General features: G+C 48.7%; 1 non-coding gene across 1 annotated transcript; it reads right to left on the bottom strand.

Moving 5' to 3' along the window:
• Positions 1-4,502: 4,502 nt before the first annotated feature.
• TRNAT-UGU lies at positions 4,503-4,575 on the bottom strand. The gene has a single exon. It is a non-coding gene; the product is annotated as a tRNA-Thr (tRNA).
• Positions 4,576-6,158: the final 1,583 nt, after the last annotated feature.

Here is a 6,158-nt window from a genome sequence, read left to right on the forward strand (position 1 = left end):
TGCTCCGTCGGTCCTGTATCCTTTGATCTTTCGGTGGTTCTCGGCGTTAAGAAATCTGGTGCGCTTCAACAGTTTGCCTAAGAGCCTGTTTCACTCTCTTGCCTCTTCCCAGGTCCAGGAGGAGGCCTGGAAGGAAAGCCCCTTTATTTATTTTTTTTTTTAAAGATTTTATTTATTTATTTGACTGACAGAGATCACAAGTAGGTAGAGAGAAAGAGAAAGAAGCAGGCTCCCTCCCCACTGAGCAGAGAGCCCCAGGACCCTTGGATCATGACCTGAGCCAAAGGCAGAGGCTTTAACACACTGAGCCACCCAGGCGCCCAGGAAATCCCCTTTAAAACAGCACGTATTGCATGGAGCACTGGGTGTGGTGCAAAAACAATAAATACTGTTATGCTGAAAAATAAACAAATAAATAAACAAATAAGTTAAAAACAAACAAACAAAAAACAAAACGGTCTTCTTTGCCCCAGGCTGGAGCTCACAGACTGACTAGGAGCAGGTCCTGGTCTGGAACTCCAGCTTCCCCTAATTTGCCTTGGCCAATAGCGTCATGAACATAACTACATTTTGAGTACTTCTTACGTGCCAAGATTATATACGTTATCTGAAACCTCACAGCCTTGCTGGTTATGTGTTGCCATGTAATGTCTGTTGAAGAGGAGGAAAGTGAGTCTCGTGCGGTTAAGCTACTCGCCCTAGACCACAGTAGAGAGGGAACAGGGAGTCCTTCAGCTGGACTTGAACCAAAGCCCCTCTCAATGTCTGGAGCGCCTGCCCCCCTGCGGGGCCCTCCGTGAGGGTCGGTGGCTTTTAAACAGGTATTTGAGGAACAAAAGAGCCGAGAGAGGAAACCATCCCAGTTTTTAGGAAGATCTCCAAATCCTGCAAATCATCCAGAACGGTGTAGGCAGTTTGGTTTAAGAACAAAAACGTGAGGGGCGCCTGGGTGGCTCAGTGGTTTAAGCCTCTGCCTTCGGCTCAGGTCATGATCTCAGGGTCCTGGGATCGAGCCCCGCATTGGTGGGGAGCCTGTTTCTCCTCTCTCTGCCTGCCTCTGCCTACTTGTGACCTCTCTCTCTGTCAAATAAAATAAATAAAATATTTAAAAAAAAAAAGAACAAAAACGTGAAATGCCAGGGGTGTTGAGGATTTTCAGAGGTCCTGTCATCGCTGCTTTCTATACGGTTGGACATACCCTGCACAGCTTTTTTTTTAGATTCCCAAAGAAGCAGATTCCATTTTCTCTAGCAGTCTTTAATGGTAGGTAACCTAGCCTAATCGAAATACATCAGGCCTCTTTCTCATCCTTGTTCTCCTGTTCTGCCTTTAAGAGAGCTGCCAAACACCGGTCATCATTTTCTGAAGATCATTTTTAGATAATTTTTTCAGCTGTTTCCTTTGGCCTAGCATATGGCTTTTGTTTTTCTTTACTTTTGCCCATCTTTGTAACTCTTATGAACACTCTCTAGGATAGGCATGATCTTCAGGATCCAACCAGCCCTGATATTTACACTTTCAGCATCTTCTCAGATGAGACACCAACATGAAGACGGGAGGAATTCTACCCTGGATCCTTTTGTCAAAAGATGGCTGGACATCCCGGTTCGTTTGGGGAGATTGGACTGACCTCTTGAACAGTATTTGAACTCACTTGTCTCATTTTTTCTGTAAAATCTTTCTTTGAGGACATGTGGCAAAACTAGGGTCTGACCTGGAAGTGTTTTGAGCCCTGGGGGGAAGGTGCTCAGAATTCATGCATCAAAGGACCATGTCCTTCAGGTTCTAGGCTGCCTTCTGTACACAGGTTTTGAACAGGAGGGTGGCAGGTCTAGGGGAGGGAACTGAACAGGTCTCCCTGAAATGCCAGGAAGCTTGGGGGTGGGGGGCAGGGAAGGAGCAGTGTATCCTCCTCTGGCAAAGTGTCTTTCTTTTCTAGAAATTGGCTGGCAAGGCCTGTGAGCTGTCACAAAGGGGCCAGTGCTGAGAGAACAATCATTTAGGTCATAGCCTAGATGGTTTTGGCTTCCTCGGAGGTTAAGGTTTTGAGAAATTCAGAAAAAGGCATACATGCTTGTACTTGCTCTTTTTAGAGGCCTGCTGGGGAGAGGGTTGGGGGGGGCATAAGGAATGGTCCTGCTGGAGGGAGAGGACTGGGGTGCTTCAAAGGCATCTTTTTCCTACTATGTTACTTGAGGATTGAGTAACTCGAAGCAAGCAGGCTCGGTATTATGGTATTTGAGGATCTGAAATGATCTTACAAAAAGGCATTCAGGCATTGAAGTGCTGACCCTTGTGGGATCACTACAGGTCTTGTTTTTGCACCAGTGGGGCCCATCTCCTCGGAGCACTCTGAGCATTTCACCTCCACAGCATCCCTAGCAGCAGCTGGCCTGACTGCAGAAGGGCCAGTAACCAACCAAAGTAGGAGGGTGCTGTTCCAGAGCTGGAATCTTGCAAGCCAAGATAGAATGTCTAGTTGCATGGTTCCCAAAGCGAACTCAGCTTCAGAAATACATTCTCTTAAGACAAACACCATTTGATTTCACTCAGGTGTGGAATCTAAAAAACAAATGAATAAACAAAAAGCAAAATCAGACCTATAAATACAGAGAACGCAGTGATGGTTGCTGGAGGGGAGGTGGGGGAGGGGGCATGGGCAAAAATGGGTGAAGGTGAGTGGGAGGTACAGGTTTCCAGTTACTGAAGAAATCATGGGAATAAAAGACACGGCTTAGGGAATAGAGTCAATGATAGTGCAATAGTGTATGGTGACAGATGGTAGCTACACTTGTGCTGAGTCCAGCATAGAGAAGTTGAATCACTATGTCCTACAACCTGAATGCAACACTGTCACCTATATGCAGATCAGAAATGAAATAAAGAAAGAAAAGAAAAGAGGGGCATCTGGGTGGCTCAGTGGGGTAAGCCTCTCCCTTCAGTTCAGGCCATGATCTCAGGACCCAGCTTGGGCTCTCTGCTAGCGGGGAGCCTGCTTTCCCCTCTCTCTCTGCCTGCCTCTCTGCCTACTTGTGATCTCTGTCAAATAAATAAATAAAATCTTGAAAGAATAGAGAGAAGAAAGAAAAGAAAAATGAAAAATGAAATGAAAAGAAAGAAAGGAAAAGAAAGAAGAGAAAAAAAAGACATTTCCTTGCCCCTGTGGGCAAGATATTATGTTGGCAAGATACTTAATTTCACTTCAACCATTGCTATCCTTACTGCTTGCCAAACACAGTGCTGGCTCTGGGAAACCCACACGTGAAGACTGAACCCAGGTTTACCTGGTGGAGTACAGGTTAAGAATTAACTTGAACTCAAGGTCACAGGACGTGGGCTCTCTGAAGCAGCACCATCCAACGGAAACCGGACGCTGCAAAGGGGAGCCATGGGTGTCATGTAAAGGTTTCCAGTAGCCACATGAAAAAAATAGGTAAGATCAATGTAATTACGTATTTTATTTAATCCAGTAGATCCACAATATTATTTCAGCACGTAACCAAAAATTCCTGGTAGGGGAGAACTGACGTTCTCCCGGTGCTGTATCGTCCAGCTCCGATGCGCACCGTACTCGTGCGGACAGCCCAGTCCAGATCAGCCCCGTTGCAGACCCTCCGTGGCCGCGGACGCTAGCGGCTACGTGGCAGATCGTCCGTGATCAGCCCCTGGTCCCGAAATACGGGAAAAGGAATCCGGGGTGGGGAAAATCCGCCTGTTCTGAAAAGACTCTGGTGGCCGCAGTTCCGCTACGCTGCGGAATTAATTCAGGGAAACCGTGGAGAAGGTAGAGCGGCCGCACGTGCCCGCTTTCCAGCAGCCCGGGGCTGTTTACTTTCGGGAGGCGCCCCTCCTCCCCTGCAGGGGCAGGCCCTGCGAGCCGGGCTGGACGCGGGGGCGCGGCTGCCACGTGGCGGCCACCACGCCCACTTCCGCCCCGGCCACGCTGGCCGCGCTAGGGCAGGGCGGGGCGGGGCGGGGCGGGCGGCCGGGACTCGCGCTCGCGGGTCTCCGGTAGGCGAGTGGGAGCCGGTGCGGTAGCGCCGCCCGCCGGCCGTACGGCGTCACTGCAGGCGCAGCGCTGGCCCCGCCCGCCGCCTCCCCCGGCAGCGCCCCAGGCGCGCCCCGCCCTCCGCCCCGGGAAGCCGCCGCGCACGCCCCTCCAGCTTCTAGTGCGGGGCTGGGGCTCGACTTGCAGGGCGTTGAAAACGAGCCCGTGGGGCCTCGCGTCTCCTTTGTCGAGAACCGAGTCGCAGGTCCCGGTAGCGCCGGGTCGCCGAGGACGACTTATCTTTCTTTTTCCTGCTCTTTCTGTAGGTCCAGGATTTTCTCTTCCGGGTCACCTCTCACGCACTGGAAGGACGCCCATCATTTGCATTTCAGGAGTGATTTTTTTAATCCTGCTAGAAGTAGCGTTTTCAGAAATCGTTTTTCCTTTTTGGAATTTCTATTCCGTAAAGGGGAGGATGTATTTAAAAGAAATAAAAAGTTTAGAAAGCAACAAGAGGCCCCAGCGAGGATCGAACTCGCGACCCCTGGTTTACAAGACCAGTGCTCTAACCACTGAGCTATGGAGCCTGCCGGTTACCTGCTTTCCTCTAGTTCAGGGACATTGGGAATAAAATTGCTTTAGCTGGCAGTTTGAAAACAAGTGACCTCATGCATCCATTATCAGTGATAATGATAAAGACTATGAAATGCTGGAGGAAAACGCCTTCAATATGACAAGCATTAAAAAAAAAACAACAAACCGCAACCCAATGTCAAAGTTCTGTGTTTATGATTACAAAACATTAAATCATACCTGCATTAAGTTATGCATAAAGACAAGGGCTGGAAGGGAAAACGCAAAAATGAAATGTTCTGATTCTATTCTGAGTCAGTCTTTTACATGTGGAAAAAGCCTCCGAGCCATTGTTTACATGACACATTGTATCAAATTTAGTATCCACTGGGAAGTTATGGGGCGTGTCTTTGCTTCTCCTAAGTTAAATAAGCTATGATTGTGGATGAATTAATTGATTTAACAGTATTTATTGAGTACTCCCATTGCTCTAGACTTTGGAGATAGGATGGCTAAGTAAAGCTCTGTCCCGGCTCTTTAATGACCAGGGATCATCAAACTGTGTCTCATTCTTTTTTGTTGAAAGAACGGTTTACCGAGGGAACGGGATCGGGAACAGGTATGGACATTCCCCCTGTGCATGGCATTTCATATTCCCTCTCTTTAATAAGGACATGAGTCCTCTTGGATTAGGGCCCACCTCCCTTTAACTTGATCACCTCTGTGAAGACTCTGTCTTCACATCGGTCACACCCTGAAGTCCTGGGGGTTAGGGCTTGCACCTGAGAATTTTGAGGGGACACAATTTCTCAGTAACAGATGCAAAATCAGGCATTCAGTTAAGCCAGAAGCAAGGCTTCCTTTATTCTCTCGACCCTGCCTGCCTCTGGTTAGCAGACCGCACCAGCGATTTTCACTTGCTTCATCCCCACTGTTCCCCAGACCAAATGATGAATCCCCAGCAAGAGGCGAGATGTGATAGAAAAATAGGGCCTTTCCTTCTCTCAACTCTAAATTGTGAGCTGTAGGATAAAGGCTGTAAGATGAAAGGACAAGGTGAGGGAGGGCTAAGCAGGGTGAATATCCTGTAAAGACTTCAGTCTGCTTTTGACTTCAGAAGAAAAAGTCTGGGAGGGCTTTCCATTGACTCTTACGTCCCCTCCTCCTTCTCCCCATCCCCTCCTGATGGGGCTTCATGGCCCACTTACACATTCACCACCTGTGAAATGGAGGTGATCATTTGGGCTCTATCTCAGAGCGGTTTGGGGCATTCAACCCAACAGTGAATTTGAAAGTGCTAGGAAATTGTGAAGCGCCAGAAACAAACATGATAGGGAGGGAAGGCATCGTAGGGTCCAGTTTGGGTGGAGGGAGAGGACAAGATGGAAAACAAGTCTTAGCAGGGTCCCTTGGCTGTTCTATGTTCTTTTCGGTTTAAGGCCACAGTTTCCTTTGCTCAACCGGCCCTCATTCTCTCCAGGTGAGTCTACAGCAGCCCTAGGGCTGGAGGAAGCAGGAGGGACTGCGTTCCCATTGGCTTGGGACAGGGGCTCCCACCCTCTTTCACCCTCTCTTTGGAATCACTGTCTAGAGCCCT

This window comes from Meles meles, chromosome 17, assembly GCF_922984935.1.
Source record: "Meles meles chromosome 17, mMelMel3.1 paternal haplotype, whole genome shotgun sequence".
NCBI classification, from domain to species: Eukaryota; Metazoa; Chordata; class Mammalia; order Carnivora; family Mustelidae; genus Meles; species Meles meles.